General features: G+C 38.2%; 1 long non-coding RNA gene across 1 annotated transcript in view; it reads right to left on the reverse strand.

The window, feature by feature from the left end:
- Positions 1-3,131: 3,131 nt before the first annotated feature.
- Positions 3,132-24,630, reverse strand: part of LOC131902340 (uncharacterized) — a 31,064-nt gene continuing 9,565 nt past the window's right edge. The window contains exon 3 of the long non-coding RNA XR_009377069.1: positions 3,132-3,410. This is a non-coding gene — a long non-coding RNA (uncharacterized LOC131902340). The remainder of the gene's footprint in view (positions 3,411-24,630) is intronic.

A 24,630-nucleotide genomic window follows, 5' to 3' on the forward strand; every position in this document is an offset into this window, starting at 1 on the left:
ATGCCATAGCTGTAGCTGGAGATTTCCTGTGTCTACCCGGTTCCTGCAGCTGCTCAGACCCAAGTAAACACACAGAGACTTATTTTACTTATAAACTGTATGGCCGTGGCAGGCTTCTTGCTATCTAGTTCTTATATCCTAAATTAACCCATTTCTATTAATCTATAAGTTGCCATGGCTTACCAGTATCTTAACATCTTGCTTCTCATGGTGGTGGCTGGCAGTGTCTTCTGACTCAGGCTTCCTGTTCCCAGAATTCTCTTCTCTGTTTGTCCTGCCTATACTTCCTGCCTGGCTACTGGTCAAATCAGCATTTTATTTAATAACCAGTCAGAGCAACACATTCACAGCATACAGAGCGATATCCACAGCAATCAGTCACTGTGGTCCACCATTTTTGTCTCCCAAATTTATGAGTTAAATGAGGATGCTTATGGTGATCTAGTGGAGTAGTCATACCTCATCTTCTGAAAGCATCATGACAGAACACACCATACCACCTCCAGCTTCTGGGAAAGTCCTGACAGACTAGTCACATGTTCAACTTCTGAGGAATTCATAACCTAACAATCATGCCTCCACCCTCTGAAAGAGTCCTGACACCAGACATACCTACAGCTTCTGAGGGAGTTCTGACAGAGCAGTTGTACCTCCCACTTCTAAGGGAATCCTGACAGACCACTTCATCTTTCTAGCTTCTGAAGAAGTCCTGACAGAGAGAAAGGATTGACAGAGAATAACTGCTTTGTTTCCATACATTTTCTAGTAAGGGTAGGGGCAACTATGAGATCACCATTATTATTAGAGGATTGTTTTGCAGACTCATGAGAAGAAGTGCTGCTTGTGAGGCACAGGAGCTGAGGTTTTCATGGAGAGGATAGGCAGAGGTTTGGGACTTTTGCAGAGAGGAAACATCTCAGCAGTAAAACTGTGGCTCCTGTTGTGGTTGAAAAGGAAGATTTATGCTCCAGCCAGTGCCAGGGTTATTAACATATCCTGTGTTGCTTGGGTATCTTAGAATTTAAAGCAATTGTCATTCATGCATGTGAGAACATTTGCTCACCAGACTGATGTAGAAGAATTCTACATTTCACACTGGGATGCAAATCATCAAATAGACATTTCCTAATGAATGAAGACAAATTTATGCTCATTTTTAAAATATCTTGAGTTCATTTACAATTCCATGCAACTGTTATACTTGCCAGATCATCATCAGTGTAGTGTATCTCCACAGTGATGCTTAGCAAAGAGTGAATACAGGGGACAAAGTGATAATTAAGCACAACTCTATTGTAGGTAATTCTTGGATTACGGAATTTTTTGACATTCTTCCAAAAAATGCTATTTTTATTTTTATTTTATTTTTGAGACGTGAGCTCTGTATCTACATCAGTACCACTCATCTCTTGACTCTTAAACTCCTCTGTGCCTCCTCCTGAAATCATGATCTCTTCACTATTATTGTTTCATGTATATACTTACATATACATATGTGTATAAAGCACATATATATTCAATGTACTAAGTCCATTTTTATTTGGTAAATAAACAAATCTGAAAGTCAAAGAATAGAAAGAAATTCTCCAGATATTGCTGCAGTGGTCAGATCAAGGATTCAGAACTAACAGTTGGAGTTGTTAAACAATTTATTATAACAAAATCAAGGATGTTCACAAAGCATAAAGTCCCCCAAAGTACACATGATTTCCACATCAGAGACACATACAAGCTATGTGCAAAATGAAATATTTCATGCCAGTTGTGAGTTAGTTCCTCCATTTTGCATTTTCATATTATTTTGCATCTCATTCTTACAATGTTGGCAGTATGATCAAGTCCATTTTGTGTGTGAGGGAATAAGACTTAAAATGAGGTCAGTGCAGCAAGAACAGGGAGGGGTGAGTTGCTGAAGTAGTACTGAAACCAGGATCGTGTCTGTCTAGAGCTAAACCTTAACACGATGCTGTTCTATGCTGCTCTGTTAGTCACTGTAGAGATTAATTTCACTTTACACACTTGTAAGACACTGTTCCAAACCAGGCTTTTAAAAAGACAGATTCCAAGAATATATCAGGCAACTTCTTTTCTTTCTGTCCAGTTATTTTGGTTATGCAGTCAATGCTCATCTTGCTTGGTGAGAGATAGAAGAGATGCTATCACAGTGTGTTTTAAATTATTTTGCTTTAATAACTGGCCTGTATTTTATGGAGAGCAATGTGTGTAGATCATTCAAGACACCCTCTGTTTTAGAATCTAGTCAGTGCTTAATATTTTCCTGAACAATAGAGCTTACTAAAGTTTAAGCCTTGCACTAAGAGTTCAGGAAAATGGCTCAGAGAAATGGCTTGTAAGTTAACAACTCACAGCAAAACTGTGATGCATGAAGACACTCATTGTACTATTGCCCAGTAGTACCAGTGCCCTAATACATAATTTCCATCCTATTAATATCCTGAAAGGATTTATAATAATATACCATAAAATATAAATGAAAAAGGTTATCAAAACAGAAATAGAGTACTGACTTTCAAGAAATTACATGGTTTAGATTTCTCCAATACATTATTCACTGGATGGGATAATACCAATGGACTCCCTGAGAGATTCCTCAGCCTGATGCTTTTCAAGCTCATTTTCCAAGTTGCCTATCTTGGAGGAAAGAAAGAAGAATTATGTTTTATGTATATAATAGACCCATTCTTTGTCTACTTTTGTCTATAGAGTCATAAGTATTATTTAAGGCAAAATGCTAAACTAATTATCTACCATGGTATATCTGTCAAAAATCACAGTTTCATATATAGCATTGTTTTTCTTTCTGACAAATTCAAGCTGAATTTGAATACAAAAAGTGTGGAGTGAAAGAAGATAGAACAGGACATAAGAGAATGGGACTCTTGGAATTTCAACAGAGACCTTGAGATAATGACATACATGGAGATCTTGCCTTCTTGGAAGACAGTCCTGTGGCAGGTGTTCAGCAGACCATGTACAAGTCACTGCAGCTGAGATCCATGCAGATAGCCTGTACCTGCCACTCATGTGAACTACAGTTTATGCATGTCCTTCTCTCATGTGTGGGAATGCACTCTATGCTCTATGTTTTCTGTCCAGTCCAACTGACTATTCTCAATTGCTGAAGAATAATACAATGGCAGGATTTTTTTTTTGGAGTCCTGTGAACCTCCTATATCAAAAGATTGGCTTTCTTGTTCTCTTGATCTCCTCAAAAGCCTGGTCATGGCTTCCAGTCCAAGGTCCCTTTTCACCCTCCTTGAATGCCTCTTAAATTCTGTCCTCATTGAACTTTCTGTGAATTACTTGACTTCCTATTGAAGTGTGATATATTTCTTCTTTCCTCTGTGTTTGACCCAAAGGCTTTCAGACTTATCATATTCCATGTCCTCCTGTAAAAGAAAATGCTACTTTTACCCAAATGGAAGGGTTAAAAGTTTCAAGAGACACAAAAAAGAGAAGCTGGTCAGGCGGTGGTGGCACATGCCTTTAATCCCAGCACTCAGGAGGCAGAGGCAGGTTGATCTCTGTGAGTCTGAGGCCAACCTGGTCTACAGAGCGAGATCCAGGACAGGTACCAAAACTACACAGAGAAACCATGTCTCAACAAACAAACAAACAAGCAAGCAAAAGAAGAAGAAAGAAAAGGAGGAGGAGGAGGAGGAGGAGGAGGAGGAGGAGGAGGAGGAGGAGGAGGAAGAAGAGGAGGAGAAGGAGGAGGAGGAGGAGGAGGAGGAGGAGGAAGAAAAGTTATGACTAAGAAATTAATCCATCAAAACTGTACCACCTGGCCTGAGTGAAGGCACCATATTTGGATAATAAGTAAGGTCCTGAAACTATATTTTTACAGGTACAGCAGCCTTAGCTTGATCCAGGGCCTCAATTGCCCAGTTTGTGCCTTCACCTGGTCAGGAGCTGTTCTTCTTGTTCTGTCTGGCCAGCTTACCTCACACAGAGGGCTGGTCAGTGGATTATGAGAACACAACAGATTGTGGGTACCAATGAAAAACAAAAACATGGCAACTGGCACCCAAATTCTGCCTTTGCCTGTAAAGAACTGTCCTTGTTTCTTCATGTAACTCAAATCTTCTTGAGTTAAACATTTGCATATTGTAAATTCTAATTTGATTGGTTGTTGTACCAATAGGACATAGTGTAAACAGTAAAAGTAGCTTCTGACCCTCAGGTGCTCACCCAGGTATTGTAAACAGTGTCATTATTAGTAGTGGTTCTTTCCAGTTTCATCAGTTGTTAAGATGAATCATGGAGTCACTGCAAGCACAGACTAATTTACAAAACTGGTAGACATATATTATAAACATCTTTCCACTGTAATTCCAAAAATAACTAAAGCATTAAATTCTTCCTTTGTTGGTATAATTTAGAGAAAGCACTTATTAATCCATTAAATTGTTTTACCTTATTAAAAATCTTTGGTGAGAAAGTAACTTATGTTGTAGTAGGAGTGTCTGTGTCTTATTGAAGGAACTGAAAAGGGGCAGGAGGGGTGAGGAATGGATGGGGGTACGTTCAAACTCCCTTATGTAGATCCACCTCCATACTGTAGAAAGGAATCAGGGGTGTATGTTATTGCTACTTTAGCACATGCACACTCTTAGTGGTTTGTTCTACTCAAATCCTCTCCCAATTCAGAAGTCCCTGGAGCAGTCTGAGGTTGTATGAGAAACACTAACTATACTTAGCAGTTCATGTGACACCTGACCACACATATAATAAAATGAGAAAAGAGAACAGTAGATGATAATGAGAGAGAAAAAGTCTCACAACCACAGTTGACCACCTTACCAGAGGGGCAAGACTGGACTTTAGAATAGCTGGCTTATCTCTACCTATCTGGAGGTTTGCTATCTGTAGATGAAAGGGAAAGCCATTTTTAGGGTGTAAATATATTGCCTTCTCAGATCACTAACTATGAATAAATTGGACTTAGAGATTCAATTTTTCTCTCTGCTCATTGGGCTCTGTAGTGACAGGTACCATGAGCTCAGATATTCTTCTTATAGAACCCATGAATATCTGAGTCCGTAAAGAAAGATACTGTGAATATTGTGCAGTGAAGTAAGTCTGCAAACTGGCTGCTTTTAAACGAGAGATTAGCCCACAGAATTCTGAATGCTTGTGCACCAACTACAGTCTATCTATCCCTTGACTCTAATTCACCAAAAAGAGGGCACTAAGTGAAGCCTTCTGGAGCCAATTAGGTAATGAGTCCACCAACATCAGTGAGGTTAGCATCTTGTGAAAAAAACCCTGAGAAGTGCTTGGCTCCTTCCATTATAAAGAAACTGACAGGAAGAGACTCCTTATCTGAATTGCCTTCAGTTACTTACAATGCTTTTTGTTAAAAGTCTGCCTCCAACGGGCCTTCTAGCTACTCTCTTTCTAGCTTTTATTTTGAACTGCTATAGGCTGAGAAACTGCTTTACCCTGTTCATTGCTTAATAGTCAAAGTTCTGTTGGAGAGTCTGCAGAGAGAAGGAATGTGCTCAGAAGCTTATAACCTCAAGAGTTCTCACACATACCAGATAAATGCAATGATAATTTTAAAGAATCCCTCCACTGTGTCTATACTGTGGAATCAGGGAGAGTGTGTAGCCTGCTAGATGCTGCAGATACTGTATCAAAGACAGGCAAAAGAATTAGGCATTTCAGTTCACTTGGGTTTGCAGTGGATCTACCCAGGCACACAAGGAATTATTAAGCGCTGTGGGAATTCTATGCCCTCCAAATGACTAGCACAAAGCCTGGAAGCATTATGGTTACTCCATTGATGCTTTGCTCTTTCACACTCTTGTTTCAGTGAGTTTGATGTGGGAGTTGGGAGCCACCCTAGAGATTTACCCCATGTGAGATATTTGAGTGTAAATCTCATAAGGACTGGGCAATCAGGATGAGAAATTCACTTACAATGAGTGAAAATACAGAAGGAAACTTATGGGTGTTTTTCTTCCCTAAGATTTTGTATTTGAACTTACCTTAGAGAGTTTTATAGTGAGAAAGATATACGGATTTCAGCGAATATAAGCAATATACAGGCGGGTGTTATTAAATACATAATATTGATCGAAGAATCTAACAGATTCCACACGTGATACAAGATTCTCTGGTTACTCATAGACTATGTCATATTGAAATTGTACATTGTGTTCCTTTCAAATACAGAAAATTCCCCAACAGTATATCAAGCACTGTGTATATGAGTTTGTGTTTTTATATGTGCTTGTGTAACTATTTTTGTGTTTGTATCTGCATGTTTGTGTGTTTGTGTGTTCATACATGTATATTTGCATGAATGTGTATCTTTGTGTAGCTGTATTTATCATTTATGTGTGTATTTATATATTGTTGTGTGTTTGTGTGTATACTTGTACGTCTTTGTGTAGTTGGGTTTGTGTGTGTGTGTTTATGTGCTTGTGTGTCATTGTATGTTCTGTGTGTGTTTGTGTGTCTTTGAGTATGTGTTTGCTGTATGACTTTACCAAAATTTAGAGTGAGCAATGTCTAACTATAAATAGATATTAGAAGAAATCTTGCCAACAGGATAGTGCTTTCTGGCAAATGACCTTAAGGCAAAGTTCTGGATATTAGCAGAAGGCCTTTAATGTATGAATGATATCTGCATGTGTGTAAATATGACAGAGCTCACAAAACTATGTGCTGAAAAATGTGCGAGCATTCTTTCACATTAAGAGCATACATCCACAGAAATACCTCACTTTTAAAGAAAGGCATACAAAGAGAGATTGGAGAATGTTAGTGCCTGTGGAGAATTCCTGAGATTGTAGCTTTGACTAGACTTTTGGAAAAGCCACTACACTGGAACTGAGTGTTGACCACCAGCAAAAGAGACTTAAATATCCATGTACCATAGAGAAATTTATAAGAATAAAATACAACTTGCACAAAGTGAAAGGGATCCACAGAATGCAGTCTTCTTTTGTTATTATGGTTTTTTTGTTGTTGTTGCTCATTTGTTTTGGAGTTATATTCCCACTCTCATGCAGAGATTAATGTGCTCAACTCTGTCTGGCAGTACCACTCATGGCTCTGATGTGAATTTTTTATTGTTGCTTAGACAATAGAGTATTTGTCTGGGTGAAAACGTAACTTAAAAATTCTTTGAAGCTGCACATGGAGACATGGCCTGAAATCGCAGGGCTAAGGAGGCTGAGCTCCAGGCCAGGCTGAGATTCTTAGTGGGGAGAGGAGAGAGAGATGTGAGAGAGAGAGAGAGAGAGAGAGAGAGAGAGAGAGAGAGAGAGAGAGAGAGAGAGAGATGAGAGAGAGAGAAGTGAGTATGTATTTGTCCATGGGACTTTTCTCTCAGCAAGCATTTCCCTGCTGCTCTTTGGATGGCTTCAATCTGTTTGATGTGTCAAATTGAAGGTGAATAAGTTTTGTTTTGTTTTATAACTGAAGAAGATATCCTGATGATTTCAATAGAAATGACAGTGTATATCACAGAGGTCAAATGTTTATATATAATTATTCTGTGCTGTATTATATTCACAGTACTTTTTATGTATTTAATGTAGAAAACATTATGATTGAAGGATTTAGGTATTACTAATCTCCACATTTTATGATGTCCAGAGGGATTAAGTAACATTATAAAATCCACATGCCTGAGCAGGAGAGGTGGTTTAGCAGTTAAGGGTATTTAATGCTCTTGCAGAAGACCTAAGTTTGGTTCATAGATCCCATGTTGGGTGACTCAGCAGTCTGTAACTCCAGCATCAGGGGAACCAATGCTCTTGTCTAGCTTCTGCACTAAACTATACTCAGGAGCACAGAACAAAACACACATACACACAACTGGAAGTAAAAATAAATCTACAAAAGTAATGAGATTAGGCAGTCAATGGAGTTCAAAGGAAAGCCTGTCTGTGCAGGGGGGTTTGACCTAAATCAAGACTCTGCCAGTGCTGCAAGAAAAGGCAGGACCTTGGAGAGGAGACCTAGGGAAGAGGAAACTGTGACACTTTTAAAGAGATGATTGGCCTGTAAGAGATTTACAAACATGGGAATTCCAGGCTTCCCTTCAGAGAGTTCTGTTTTGAACATGCAGGTAGCAGCAGTAGCCCCAGCAGGCAGGTGGGCTGTCAGTTTCTGTTCCATTAAGAGCTAGAGCGTAAGAAGTAACGAAATGATTATGACTGAGTTCAAGAGAGTGTGAAAAGCATACACTGACATATTTTAGAGTTCTGCCAGTTTTCTCTCCAAGGACTTAGAGGACAGAGAGAAATGGGGAACACTCTGGAGAAGAACACACCTGGGGAATCTTTACAAAGAGCAGAAACTCACATTGTGTCCTGTGTGTGTTCTGTGCAGCTTTAGAAAGAGAAGATGGAAAGCTACTGAGTGTGGTCACAGCTGGCAAGACTTTCAAGTTGTACTTGAGTGTGTTTTAAGGTCATTGCTTTCAAGTTCCAAGAGTGAGTCTCTCTGCTTTGAGTAAATCATACAGAGTTCTGAGAGCGACATAACATTCACAAGAAAAAGAAAACCCACTCGAAATACTTGTATATATTTATGGTTATTATTTTATATTTGGTGAGGTAGACAGCATTCCCAGAAGCAGATAAGTGTTTAGAATTGGAGCTGAGCATCCCTGCATGCTTCACTTTGTGTACCCATTATGTAGAGAAGACAGCAAATGCCGGGCAGTGGTGGTGCACGCCTTTAATCCCAGCACTTGGGAGGTAGAGGCAGGCAGATCTTTGTGAGTTCGAGGTCAGCCTGGTCTACAGAGCGAGATCCAAGAAAGGCACAAAGCTACACAGAGAAACCCTGTCTCAAAAAACAAAAAACAAACACACAAAAAGACAGCAAGCTTCATAGCAGCATCTCAAATACCTAATTCAAATAGGAGACATAACTGTTATTAAGGAGAAGGCTCACTAAAAGCTCAAGACTAGCCTTGGCTACAGATTGGGACCCTATGCGTACAAAACAACAAATCTAAGCAAATGCCTGTGCTAGTGACCCCTGAGTGCCTGATGTTTTTCTGAGCTGCTTTAATGTGAATGAGATGGTAGCCAGCTCTGCCACTTCAACACATACCTGAGGGAACAGTTAATGTTGAGTCATAATTTTGAGGCTTCAGTCTGTTATCAACTGATTAGCCTGTTACTTTGGTTTGTGGTGGGCAGCCCATCAAGGTAGGGAGGAGGTGGTGGAATAGGCTGCATGTTAAATGGATACTGGCGGGGGGGGGGCCCTGAAGAGCTAGCTCAAGAGGTTGAGATCACTGGCTGCTCTTCCAGGGGTTCTGAGTTCAAGTCCCAGCAACCACATGGTAGCTCACAGCCATCTACAATGAGATCTAGTGTCCTCTTCTGGAATTCAGATATACACGCAGGCAGAACATTGTATACATAATGAAAAAATAAATCTTTAAAAACATGGATACTGGGTACAGACAAAGAGAAAGTGAGAGAGGTCAGCATCCCACAGTTCCCATTAAGTAAGATTTCCCAATTACCTACATCCTCCCACCAAGACCCACCCTGAACACTTTCAACCTTCTCCAATGTGCCAACTAATATCAAGCCTTTGAAATACTGACTTTGGGGGCTGGAGGGATGGCTCAGTGGTAAATAGCACTAGATACTCTTATATAAGACCTGAGTTCAGTTCATAGCACCCACATAGTGACCCTCAACTGTTTGTAATTCCAGTTCTGGGGGATTTTGTGTCCCTTTCTGATGCTGAGGGTACTTCCTGCAAATGGTACACAGATACACAAGCAGGCAAAACACCAAAACACATAAAATGATCTTTAAAAATATTTAAAATTTGACATACTGGTCTTTTAGTGGCATTAAGTTCCATCAACAGCAAGGACAGTCCATTCAATCACTGGCAGCACTCACATTGTGCTTAGCCTTAAAAGTGCCAGCATCTTTTCAAGGTTAATGGCTTTAAATTGTTTACATATTGCTCTGTGTTTAGATAATATTTTTGAAGTGTTAACTGTAATTAAACTATGCCTCAATCTTAATCTTTCAAGTTACCAAATTGAAAATCACAAATGCAAACCTATCATTCAGTCTACTATATCTGCACCTTAAGCCACCAAGTGATCACCAAATTCATCTCCTCCTCATGGCTTTACAAGCCACAGCTAGCCTCCAAGTGCTGTTTCATATTGTGGGAATGTTCAGATAGCCCCTTGGCCTTTGGACTGCATTGAAGTGTAATTGTATTTAGAGTAGTGACTGTGTATCAGGCACAACTCCAGGAACCTGGTATACAATGACAGTTAGGACAGGCTAATCTGACTGGTTTCATGGAATGTATGTTTCAGAAGAAGAGAAAATTTAAAAAGCAGAGAGATAACATACTGAATAATCACAAAAGAATAAAGCAGAAAATGCTATGGCTCATACACTAAGTCAGAAAATTCACCTGAAAGAGACAGCTGATGAGCTGTGTCCCCAAACTATGAGTGTCCAATGTGATCAGAAGAATGCAACATGGTCAATGTAAAAGAATTAGGATGGAAGGCATCAGACATCACGACAGCATTTGGAATGCACTCCTTTTGTAGCTTTCACTTCATATCTCTGCCACATCTGCTCACTCTAGACCCTCCCTCCCCACCTTCCTGTCCTATGTAACATCTGCTCAACCTCCACTGTTCCCTGTCACCCACTGTACCCATTGTTACTCTCCATTTCCTGTTTGCAGACTTCAGCACATTTATACCCTTCACACACACACATCAGTATATATTTTAATTTTAGAGGTAAATATTCTCCTTCCATTTATCTGAGGAGCGATGAAGAAAAAGAAGGTTTTCTTGAAATTATATTTTAAACTCAACTGGAGTATGACACTGACGATCCAAAGATGTAAATCAAGAGACTTGTTAGGAGAAAATCTAAATTCAGCTCAAGAATGTAGTCATAGGAAGAACATTTACCATTTGGTTTAGGGATCCACAGTGACTAAAAACTGCCATATATTGTCTTGAAAATGGTTCCCACAAATGAGAAAGTGAAGAATGAAGGAGAGTTGTGGCCTCTCCACTAAACCTGAGATGGCATGTCCAGAGAGACTGAGAGTCTTTGCCTTGTGCCCCGGGAGAGTGGACAGCTGCTAGTAGCAGCTCTGTCTCTATAGTCATGTTTGGCACACATGTCTTCTTATAAACTTAAAAAAGCTAAAATCTGTTTTTATACAAGACTACATTATTTTCAAAGCTGTTGCTTACTGTGAAAAATTTTACTTCTTTTCCAATCATCACTATTTTTCCTGTAAAATAATATAAAAAAAATTACCCCCTCAATCACACCCAGAAAAGCTTAATTTTTAGTAGGATAAATAAGTGTCACCATCTTCTCTGGACCAAATTGCATCTTTCTATTATTAATGATATAGAGCTTTAGCAGGGCACTTGGCTTCTTCCTAGCATGGACAAGGACTCCATGGGCAGGGAGTTCAGGGACCTGGGGTATGGTGTATCACCTTGGAGGATTAGCCAACACCAACTGCAGTTTCTCTCCTTTAACAAAATGCTCTAAGGTTTTCACTTTGAGATAAACAAGGACTAGAGCTAATTTGTTCAACACAGTACCCAGAATTCACCAAGTGTATTTGTACTTGAAAGACCAAAGAAAATAGAATTCTTGCTAATTATGTAAATTCAAACAGATGCAGAAAAACCCAAAGACACCAAAAGGATCGTGGAGATAATGGATACGTTAATTACCTTAATTATGGTGATAGCTTTATTGGTGTGTGCACATATCCAAACAAAAAATATTGTACATCAAATATGCACAGTTTTGTGTACCAACTATGCCCTAATAAATTGTCAAATTTTTCAGTAACAGAGAACCTAGACACTGACTCACAAAGGGATAATGACAACACACTTTAAGAATAGTATTTAGCCGGGCGGTGGTGGCACACGCCTTTAATCCCAGCACTCGGGAGGCAGAGCCAGGCGGATCTCTGTGAGTTCGAGGCCAGCCTGGGCTACCAAGTGAGTTCCAGGAAAGGCGCAAAGCTACACAGAGAAACCCTGTCTCGAAAAACCAAAAAAAAAAAAAAAAAAAAAAAAAAAAAAAAATAGTATTTATCTGTCTATACATCTGTCCATCTATCCTTGGTTATCTATGATGTGAAAGTAGAATGTAGTTCTTTTGGAAGATGGGAGGAATATTCAGTGCAGGGGAAAAGAGCATTAAGTGGGATAGATACGGTAAAAGTACATAATATACTAGAATGAAATATCATTATAAAACCAAAAAACTTGTCCAATGAGAATATGCTAATGGAAAGAATTTTATAAATGTCAACCACAGAGCATTATTAGTGCCATTATTTCTGGAAACATGATTTTCTGACCCTTTCATTTTATCTCACAAAAATTATATCATCCTAAATTAGAAAGCACAGTATCATTTACTTTTACAGAACTCTCCTCCACTAGAAAAAGTATCAAGCATAGTGGCCCCAAGTTCAGTTTCAAGGTTCCAAATCATCTAAAGGTAATCTGGTAAGTGACGAAAGTAAAGTTTCTAACTCTGCATTTGAAAGTATTGATTTTGAGTAGTTTCTTTCCATCTTAGAACTTGAACTAAGGATATAATTTATTCTTTAACTCTCCAAATGAGTGGGTAGATACATGATGAAACATGAGAAATAAATTAGGTCATTCCAAAGTCAAATTTAATTTCTTGGTGGTGTTATTGTCATACTTATGCAATTTTGAGAAGGATAGATGGAGAGAAATTGAACATGAATTAAGGGATGCTGTGTGACCCAGACATCAATGTAAACCATGATAAATGAGTGTCACAGACATGTGACCCAGCCACATAGAAGGAAACACATTTCTCATAATCAGAACTTCAGACAATAGTGTCTAAAAAGCAGCTTTACATACTCTCAGATCTGATTCCCTGAGGGTGTACAGTCTGGCAATTCTGAGATGGTTTACAGGATATGGTGTGAGTACCAACTAAACTATAAATGAATGAACCTGAGCAAATGAACTAATGCACAGTGAAATGAAGTGGCAGAGAATATCACCACATGCCCTTGTTTCTTGCACCTAAGAAAAGTTTCCTTTCTGCAAATGGCTATACAAAAGATTCATCATTCAGATTTCATCCAACATCTTGATTATAAGGGAACATTTCCCAACTCTGTACGTTTAGCCTGTGCTAGGTGCATATTAGCAACACTTCTTTCCATAAATCTGAAGCTGTTTTTACTTCTGAGTAAGTCACAACTCTCCTCTCTGAACACAATACAAGCAGCCTGACACCACATGCATGATACAAGAGGAAGCCTGGGTATCTCTAACAGGGGCAATTCAGTAGGGCTCTGTATCCATAGTGACCACTAGGTCAAGGCAAGTGTTCAGGTAAAAGATCAACACTATTCCTTGTGGGGTTCTGAACTTAGTAGAATGCTGGTCCATTGACTGTCTTTATTACAAATTATTAAAATTTCTTCAAAGATGAAATTGACACATACTACCTAGGGACTTTACTATGCATGGTGGGCTTAGTACACATCAATAAAGAAGACAATCCCACAGATGTTGCCAAAGGCAAATGTGATAGACACAATTCAACTGAGGTTCTTTCTTCCCAGGTGACACTTATGCTGCATCAACTTCAGAACTAACCAGAAAAGCAGGTAGCTATAAGTGGAGATAGTTGATGTCACTGTTACAACCATAAGTCTTCATATGGAGAAAAATTGGGTGGGAAGAGATCACATCACAGGGAGTCAGTGTGGAAACTTGTTCAGCCAGTGCTAACAGTAAAGGCAGGAAGCTGCTGTAGGCCCATAGCCACCAGTAGAGGTTATGGCAGGCAAAGGAAAATGGGAGCCCTATCTTTCAACTTCCTGAAAAGAGTCAGTCCCTCTGTCACTTTTACTGTAGCTTCATAACACTCTTGTCTAATTCAAACATAAAAACTGTAAGAACATGTGTTTGCTTGGGGCATAAAATGTAAGCATTAACTTTGAAGTATTTTGTTAATAAGATACTAACACAGTAACATGTTTTAAATTATGCCCAAATCAGTTTGATACTTCTAATTTAAGTATGCTATAAAGTAAAAATAAGTACATGTAAAAAGTTCAATGAATCACAATACACAGATATCCCTCAGCAAACTTCTTCCAGATCAGTAGAATATTAATTGTAAAACATCACAGCGAGGCTTCTGAAATGCACAAAGATAACACAGCACATTTGTGTTATTTTAACAAGTACTAAATTTTTGATAATGTGCTACAGCTAAAGGAAGCTAACGGAATGTGCATGATATCTGCCAGGTCCCTCATATTCACATGTCAAACACGAAGCTCTAATTGCATCATCACACTGTGTCCTTAATCCTTTTCTGTGGTATGTACATGTGTGTGTGTGTGTGTGTGTATGTGTGTGTGTGTGTGTGTGTGTTCTGGTATTTGTGTGCCTTGTGTGCAAATGGAGGCCAGAGAACAACTTGATGAAGCAGAGTCTCTCCTTGCTTCTGTTACCCTGTGTGCCCCAGGCTACCTGGCTTGGGAGCTTCCAGCCAATTCCTCTGTCTCCATTTCTTATCTCCCCATAGGAACACTGAGATTACAGATGCCTACAATGACAGCAGGCTTTTCACACGTGTCTCAGGAGAGAAACTCGAATCATCAGTCTTGTATGTAGCGAGATTTTTATCCAGTGAGCCATCTCCCTGGCTCAGCACAGAGCAGATTAATTTCCTGGCCTATGGCCAGCTCGAAGGACTGCTAACATTGCTCAGTGATAATCAGACCTGGTCCTTAGTAAACGTGCAGTAGTTATAAGTAAACACAGGGTAAGTTATTGCTGAATAAAAGAACTTATAAATCAGTGTGCATGGATAGTGAAGTTTTACCTACACATGGGGAGAGAATGATTTTCCAGCATTTCCATGGGTTTTGCTTGATTACATTCTTATGTTTCTGAAGGACAGGAAAGTTTCAGCCCCTGAATATCACTCATGAGGAAACCCTTTTTACTACAGACAGAACTTATTGCTGTCTTCTCAAGTTCAAGATATACTGCAAATGTACAAGAGGTTACTAGACTTCTACCATGTTCTACATGGAGACAATACACAAATCTTAATTTGTTTAAGTAAAAGTTATAAAAACAGAATATGCTGAAATGAGATGTCACTAGGTTGGGGACACCTTACATTTGGTGATCCCATTATTGCAAAAGGGCTCAGGTGACCACAACACCTGTCCAGTCTGGCATGTGGCTTGTGCTGGCACTAGAATGCAGATTTTCCCCTCTAACACATGGCACAGCAGGCCTGCCACATGGTGCATCACAGCTGCCCTGAAACAATGGGAAGAGAGGATCCACAGAAATTCCATGTAAACTTTGTATGTTCTCTTTATTTTATTCCTCTCTGTTGTTATTTTGTCTCACCCTAGTGTTTAGGTGAAGGCAACCTGTGGGAGACCTGCCCACTTTTCCCCCCAGGGTACTCTTGAGTAGGGAGAAGTGAGAAATATTTAGATAGAAATATAGAGGGGGAGAGATAGATAAAAACACAAGAGGACCTCAGGAGGGCCTGGGTCAAAACCCACCAGCTCCTTCTGTCTCTTCTAAAGGGCTATTTATAAAAGTGCCATGGGGTGGAGCAAAAGACCCCTGCCCAGCACAGCCAAGTGCAGACCCTTCCAAACACCTGGTAATCACGCATGTGGTCAATCTATCCCCTTATGCAGCCCTGCTGGGTAAAGCAAGCTCAGATTTTACTAGGAAACCTCTGTGAGCTCCCACACCAACCACACTGGGAGGCTCTGAGGATGCTGCAGGAGAGGTATTCTGGCCTTTCTGGAGAGAAAAAATGAACTTCACAGGAAATTAGGAAAAGGAAAGGATTCTCAAAATAGTCACTGATTAAGGTGAATTTGTTTTATTTATTGCATTTCAGACTTTAAATTTTCTATTAAAACACAAAGCCAAAAAACCCAAAACCATGTAGTTATATCATTTGAGGTAACTAAATGTGGGTTGTTGAACCATCTTGCTTTCAGTAGGAGGTCATAAAACTCAGTCACACAGAAACTAATGAATTTTTAGTCCTTCATCTAAGAGACAGAAAAGCCAGATCATTTCTGTCTATAAATGTATTCATGCTGTTAGGAATCCTTAGGAAATCTCTCCTCTTAGTGTCAGAGCAATAACTTAACTGAGGGCTGAAGAGGCACTTGACTTTCATGTGCTGTCAATTGCAAAGACCAGTGGGTAATGCAATCGTGAAGCATATTTTTTTCTAAAGATTTGTTTGAAAAGAGAATTTCTGTCTTTATTTTATTAGATTAATTATAGTAAGGCCAGGCTGGAGAATTAAAAGTCAGCTTAATTAAAATGAAAGTGGTTATTTGCAATGTCAGATCAAAATTAAAGAATTGATTTGAAAATAGGATCAGTAGTTACACAGTGTGTTCTTTTGTCATACACATGAGGGCTCTCTTTATAAGAACATTCTCAAATCAAGAGAAAGTTTTAACCCCTAAAGGTGATATTTCAAGAACAACAAGACACCAGAGTAAAATCATTCTATTGACCAAACACTCCTCTGTTCTGAACAAACCACAGCTCATGTTATTTTGAATTGGACTCATTTTATAACAAGAGATCACAAACATGACTGTAGTGTTAGATGTGGAAAGTCAGGCTCTGGGAGGCTGTATCTTTGAAGAGGAATAGTAGAAAAGAAGACCATAACAGGTTTGAGAGGAGGATTTCACACAAGAGGAGTTGTAATATAATGTGATATTCAACAGAAATTATTCTTTTCTACAAATAGTTGAGAAATAAACATACTGGGTGATCTTTATAAAGACAGATGCCTAGATGATGGAGATAGGTAGGTAAATAGGTAGATAGATGGAAAGATAGATGATAGATTGATGATATGTAGATAGATAGATGATAGCTAGATAGCTAGATAGCTAGATAGCTAGATGATACTTGGTAGGAGATAAATAGTAAGTAGATACATGTGTAGAAACATGATAGATAATAGATTATGAGAGAGAGAGAGAGAGAGAGAGAGAGAGAGAGAGAGAGAGAGAGAGAGAGAGAGAGAGAGAGGTGGTGATAGCAAAATAGGTGACACATAGCTAATGGACAATAGATTAATAGATAAACAGATGAGCAAAATGTGATAAAATTTTCTGATACAGGAAGTATAAAATAAAGATGAAAATTTAAATTTTTTTATTGTGGTAATTTTAAAATTATGAACAATGAACTTTAAATGTATCTGCAATAACCTGGAACCAACAATGATTTGAATTTAGTCATTAATCACAGACTTTCACATTCTGTACCAAATTTAAAGCCAGTGTTGTGGCTAAATCAGGCCCAACTTGTCAACCATCTGATCTTCATACAGTTCCCATTATCCAGGATGGATGACAGTGTGCTTTGGAAATATAACACACCATATCCAAACTACATTCAAATTCTCAAAGTGTGCAGAAAGGTAACTTCCTAAATTCTAGTGAATGAACATTTTCATGAGGTGGAATTCCCACAGCAAAGTGAAGAATCTGGCAAGGATCACCCTTGATTGTATCACAAGCATGGTGGCAGAGTGTGTGCATTTTTCTATTTTGAAATATGTTTTTCAAAGTTTTATTTGTGTTTATAAATGTTATATGTTCTTGCTCATATTTTTTGTATTCTGTTTTGTTGTTTTTCTTTCATAGACTTTATATACACTTTAGATGTTGTATTAGTCAGGGTTCTCAGAGAAACAGAACTTATATAATGAATCAATATATATTTATATAAAGAGGATTTTTTAGAATGTCTGACTTACAGATTGTGGTTCAGCTAATCCATAAATGGCTGAGTATCAATGGGAAGTCCTAGGATCCAGTAGTTGCTCAGTTCACAAGGCTGAATGTCTCAGCTGGTCTTCAGTAGATGCTGGAATCCTAAAGTAGGCTCCAATGCCAGTGAAGAGAAGCACTTGCTTATAAGGTAGGAGCAAGCAGGAAAAGAGAAAATGGTGCTTTTTTCCATATCTTTATAAAGGCTTCCAATAGAAGGTGTGGCCCAGATTAGAGGTGTGTTTTTCCAGCTCAAAATATCTAGATTAAAGGTGTGTGTGTGTCTTACTGCATCATAGATCCAGATTAAAAATAGATCTTCTCACTTCAAATTAAGAAAATTGTCTCACAGGAATGCCCTTCATTTTGAGGTGTTAATTTCAGATTCAGTCGACAGCCAAGAATAGCCATCACAGGAGTCTACCTAAGTATCTCTTACTTTTGGATCTTGATTTAAAAGCAATTTTAATTTCACCTCCTATTAGTTCAGTGATGGCATAAAAGAGAGTGACCCTTGTACAACTACTTTACACCCTTCAATATTGCTATAATCACTTAGTCCCAGGACTATCATTTTGTTCCATCAGGATTTCTACCCAGATGGTCATGGCATCTGCAGACAGGGACAGTATTATTTCCCCTTATCCACCAGAAGGTTTTAACTCCCTTTTTGTCATATTTCCTTAGCCAAGATTTACAGTATGATACTCATGCTGGGTATCAGGATGGTGTCAAGATCCTTGTTGTTGGTAGAGTTTCTAGTCAAGACTACTGGTTAGCTCCCAAACAATCACACAGAGACTTATTTTTAATTATAAATGCTTGCCTGAGAGTTTAGGCTTGTTACTAACTAGCTCTTACATCTTAAGTTAACTCACATTTTTGTCTATATGGCTTGGTACCTTATCTCAGTACTGCATGTTCATCTTCTGCTTCCTCTGCATCTCCTGATGACTTGGCCTTCTTCTACCCTATACTGTATTTTTGTCAGCAAGTCCTGCCTAACTTTTTATGCCTAGCTATTGGTGAGTCAGCTCTTTATTAACCAGTGAGTGTAATATACATTTACAGTGTACCAAAAGATTGTTCCACAGCACTTTGCTTTGTTACTAATCGTATCAGGAGAGCTGCTAACTCTTAATGATGTATAATTAAAGTGTGATATGCACTGTACTCTTCTTTGTCAACTAGTCCAAGATTGCCAAGTAGATCTTAAAAACAATAATTTCACTATCAGTACTTTTTAATACACAATACTTTCAACTTAACTTTTAATCTTTAGTCAGTTATCTTTAGCAATTTTAATGTATTTACAATAGCAACTTAAAGTTTGCCTAGGAATTTGCCTAGGATTTGCACCAATTTTGCAGTCTCGGACAGAATGTATTTTGAATTCTTTGTTATTTCTGTATGATTTGGGAATATAAAATAATGTGACTTTAGGGAAAGCAGATCTCTGTTCTTTGCATCATTATGGCTGAATTTCACCCTCACTAGGGCATTGATAGATTTAGAAGACCAGAAATACTATGTGCATATTCCCCAAATGTAGCCAGAAAGTTATAGAGGCCAGTTAATCATTGCAAATACTTTAACTGATAAGAATTGGATACTTGACTAAGGACTTCCATGTCTGTTGCTGCATGTCATGGACACCTTGTAAATCTCCCATCTGCCTTGTCCTCTGCTTCCCTCTTGCATAGGACATCAAGGTCAGTGAGGGGTATCAGATGGACACTCTAGAATGTTCTTCCAAAAGTGATGGGGCTGCTGACACTGGGCTCTAACATCTGAAGAACATGCCACCATGCTGCAGGACACCATGAAAACATTGGGATTTCATCTTCCCATCAGTTTTGGTCCGGGTTGAGTTCCGTCCAGTTGGTGTTTAAACTTCCTCGCTGTGCTGTGAAACAATTATGGCCGACTAAACTATCAGCAGTTTTTTGCTTTTTGCTTTTTTTTGTTTTTGTTTTTGTTTTTTCATATACAGAGAGAGTTCAAAGTGGGTCAAATAAAATACTCTGTGAGAAGGGAGTTTGGGGGAACTGAAAGCTAAGTCAAATAGTAAAATAATCTCAGAGAGCAGGATGCTGAATTCCTCTACAAATCTCACTGTTCTTCAGCCAAAGAAATGCTGTTTTCCCCTTTTTTTGGGTCTGAAGTCATCAGATTTCAGCTTAACTGAGAGTTGGAGAGGGAGGGAAGGTTGTCACCCAAATTCAAACATCATAATCTTACTTTTTCCACAGAGATCCTCTTATCTCCAAACTCTAACTTATTTTTAGAGCATGTTATATCTCGGATTAATTTTCATAATTTCGGAAAGTTTGTTTTATCAAAACTTCCAGTGGTTCCATTGCTTTCCTGGAAGACTTCGTTGAAGTCCTTACTCTGCCATCTTTACATTCTCAACGGCTTTATTTCTCACACAGGCCATTGAGGCTTGAAGGGTTGGCAGAAAACAAAACAAAACAAAACAAAGCAAAACAGCATGGAGCCAGCTTCTTTTAATGATCTTTTCAGTTTGTCCACAGTCAGAAGGCAGACAAAGACGAATGTTGGCTCCAGTTTGATTTCTCCTTTTAATTCATTGCAAGACAAGATTCAGTGCTGTGTACATTTGGTATAGGTTCCCTCCACAGATAAACCTCTCTAGAAATAGCCTCCCTGCCATGTCCAGGGGTGTGTCTCCTAGATAATTCTAAATCCAGTCAATATTAACTATCACAAGTGGAAAGCATAGATTATCAAGCTTTTATGGAATTCCTGAGTGTGCTAACAAGTGTGTCTTTATATCCATATCTACTTCTTATATCCTTTCTTAGGCTCTTTTTCTTCTGTCTGTTTATTTTGTTTTATTCCAATGTGTTTGTTGTTTATTCATTTGTTTATTTATTTTATTATTGTCACTTAAAAGCCTGCTTGTTTTCTAATGACAGAAAGAAAGTAGGTGGAACTGGGTGGGAGGGGAGGTTTGGAAGAACTAGGAGGAGTTGATTAGGGGAAACCATAATCAGGACTTATTATTTAAAAATCTATTTTCAATAAAAGTATCCATTTTGATAAAAAATAATATTTTTAATTTAAGAAATTAAAATATAATTACATAATTTTCTCCTTTCTCTTTCTTCCCTCCACCCCACTTGATCCATAACCCATCATTATCATTTCAGGGGCACCTAGGCAAAAGGAAAAGACCACAGCAAATCATGAACATCCCACAAGTTTCTTCCTTGGACACAACACACATCCAGTATTTTTTAAATTTCATAGCTTTAGATCAAAACAATATTTTAGCCTATCTTCAAAGGAATATAAACAAAAAACTAATCAAAAATATGCACAAACATAAATACTTGCAAACATATACACATAAACCACACAAAACACAGACACATTCACACTTGCTCATACATACATTCAAAACCCACTCATACACACAGGTATTCATATATACATGCACACATAAGAACACACACACATCCATCCACATATATGTGTGTGTGTATACACATAAATGATATGGATATTAATAGACATACCTGAGCTTATACACATTCAAACATGCACATACAGGTGCACACACATGCATATGCATTAATTCAAATGAAAACAAACTTACACATTAACACTTATACATGTACATAAATATACCCACATGCACATATACATAGTCATGCATGTACACATGTGAACAAACAATTATACACTTACACACACATATACATATACATAGACTACACTCATTCATACATAAACAGACATGCACACACACATGCACACATATACATCCACACGAATGCACAGAGAGGGATAATCACATATACAAAGTAAACTTCCATATTTCCATATTTCCTGTCTCTTGTAGTGTGAGAGCACAGATATATAGCGAAGAGCTATCTTCACTGTCACCCTTCAGGGCCTGTTTCTATCCATAATTATAGCCTAAGTTATTCTTGTCAATTATCTGAATTTACTTGTTCAACATTGTATCATTTCTTCTGACCCCTTTAAGAAAGTAACACCAAGAAAGTAGAATTAAACAATGCAAGCTTAGAGTCATCTTGTGGGTCTGACATTAGGACTATTGAAATAGCTTTGCTGGTGTAAAGATGCTGTCATCAGGTCTTCTCTCCTCAGGAAATTCTAGGAGGCAATGTTTACATGACTCTTTCAGTATGTAATTGCATCTGATCTTTCTGAGCCATCCAGGATAATGTCTTCATCTCACGATCTTTATGTTAAATATATATAACCATTTCTTTCCACACTGTGAGGTCATATGTCCCAATAACTAGGGAGTGAACAACTGAGAGGATTTTTCTACCCATCAAAACTTTCCCTCACCTGAAAGTTAGCTATGTCTCACTGAGTGATTTAAGTTTTAATGTCAAATTTATTTAATAAGGTATGATTTGATAAAGAAAAACACCACACTAGAAAAATCATACGATAATGTCTCAATATATTCATTACTCAAGTCAATTATTATTAGCTATGAGTAAGATTTCTATTTATAATTCAATACTATGAACTCTCCTATTTCTCAATAGTTATCTTTTGTTTAATTTTATTACTGATTTTTTTGGCCATGATATTTTAATCAAATACTAGAACAAAAAAATTTCCAGTATATCTCATGCTATAGGTTGGGTGAGGCAAAGACACTTCAAAGTTCATCGACAATAGGTGAGTATGCACAGGAGCATGGCAGTGTTGGATACCTTCATCCGCATAGCTCCCATTTGCAGTTTGCAGTGTTCTGTCTCACCAATGCAGAGACTTCCGCACTTTCATGTATATTAATATCATCTCACAACAGTGTCTGAGTCAAAAATACCAAGGCCCAGCAATGGTAGATGGATTCTGAATTTAAATAAACAAAGAAAACTTGAATATGAAAAGTAGTCAGCATTTATAGTGGGAATAATGGAAAACATTCTTGAGTTTGGATGTTTTGTGGTTCAGCTGCATGGGCTGATATCACCAGGGGGCACTAAACCAAGAGAAAGGGATGTTGATGAAAAGAAGATACATAGTTCTTTGGTTGGTGGGTCTGGATTTTAATAAAACAAGTGGAAAAACAGTTTAATAATTGCTGACTACACCTTTAGATATATAAATATGTGGGCAGTAGTACAGGAAATAACATTTGTTTACAATGATCACTGGACAAGTATTTTCTGAGACAATCAAGGCTCCAGTGTGAGTAGGCTGAGACTGAATTGTATCAACAGGTATTAACCCAAAGCAATTTATTTAAAGAGCTAGACAGTGCTGAGATGTTCACAGTGTGTAAGTGGGGGGTAATGTGAAGTAAGACTTTCATGGAAAGAAAAAAATCACTGATTATTGTACAGATAAGATTATGTATGATTTAGCTAGAGGTGGGCTGTATTTGTTTGAAGACCAGGGGTGAAAAAGCTAATTCAGGAATAAGACTGCTGTCTCAGTGCTGATAGATTGGAATAATGGTTATAGGTGAAGGCCCCGGGTAGAATTAGCAGCAAGGAGAAGTTATCAGATTGTGTTCTTAGCTTAGTTTTCTGTACATATGCTGCTGCGGCCCCTGCATGTCTTAGGACAATGCTTTCATAAATTACCAAGAAAGATTACATCTTGTTCTTGTATTTTCAATTCTTGTTAGAATTGCTCCTGAGATTAGAAGGCCAAATATTATCTCACAAGTGGTGAGTTTCAGAACAATTCTTACTGGAGTATTCAGACCTGTACTCCTGGGAGTTTATCCTTATTTATCCATCCTATGATTTAATAAGAATATAATCACTGTCTTTTATATCCAAATAGTAATGTGATTAAGATTTAAATGATAAAGTCATCCAATTAACATCACTGTCAGTGCCACACAGGATTTGCTGAAGCTCCTGGGAATTACACTAGCGACTGTTCTAAATAGGATGAAGGCAATAACTGCTTACTAAAGGGTAGGTAGTAATGAGGACAAATTTTATTACCTACAAGAATTTCAGATAAGAACTGAAAAGTAGTGAGAACACCAAAAGGAAGAAAAAACGGAACTCTGAGAATAGGAGACCATGTTTATTACAAAGTCCTTGGTATAGAACTATGAAAAACTGGTATCTGAGACTTAAGGCAAACTACAGAAAGTAAGGCACCGACGTCAGAGACACCACATGCAACATCACTGACCTCTCCTACATGTGAAGAACCTAAAGGACACTTCAGTAGTATCCCTTGTCAAAATTCTACCTTTTCTGTCCTCTCAAACCTTACAAACTTTCATTCTTTGAATTTTTTCTCATTATGAACCATACCTATGTATAACTCAGTGTTTTCACTGACCCAATCAAATGATTTTGAATGCATTCTGCTTTCACATAGGTTGTCCTCACACAGTTGAGATTATGGATCACATTTCAATATTTGACCTCTAGTCTTTGCTACACAGCAAGGTTTGCAAACATAGATGTTTTCAAGCAACACTAGCCAATTTTTGTGCATGGTCAGGAAGAATTGAGCCTTGAGGACACATATGGTTCATTGGTTTAAAGTAGGACAGCCTAACTCCCTGTGTTAGGAAGATGCTTAAGCATTAAGGATAAGAGGATGGATCAGTACTCATCAATCCCAAGTTAAGCACCATGATTAAAAGTTATCAATGAAAGGAACTGTTGCTGGAGAATTTCTCTCCAGCTCCCACCACCAAGTCCCGCCAGTCCCAGAGCCCACTTATAAAATAAACACATAGACTCT

This window comes from Peromyscus eremicus, chromosome 1 (assembly GCF_949786415.1).
Source record: "Peromyscus eremicus chromosome 1, PerEre_H2_v1, whole genome shotgun sequence".
Lineage (NCBI taxonomy): Eukaryota > Metazoa > Chordata > Mammalia > Rodentia > Cricetidae > Peromyscus > Peromyscus eremicus.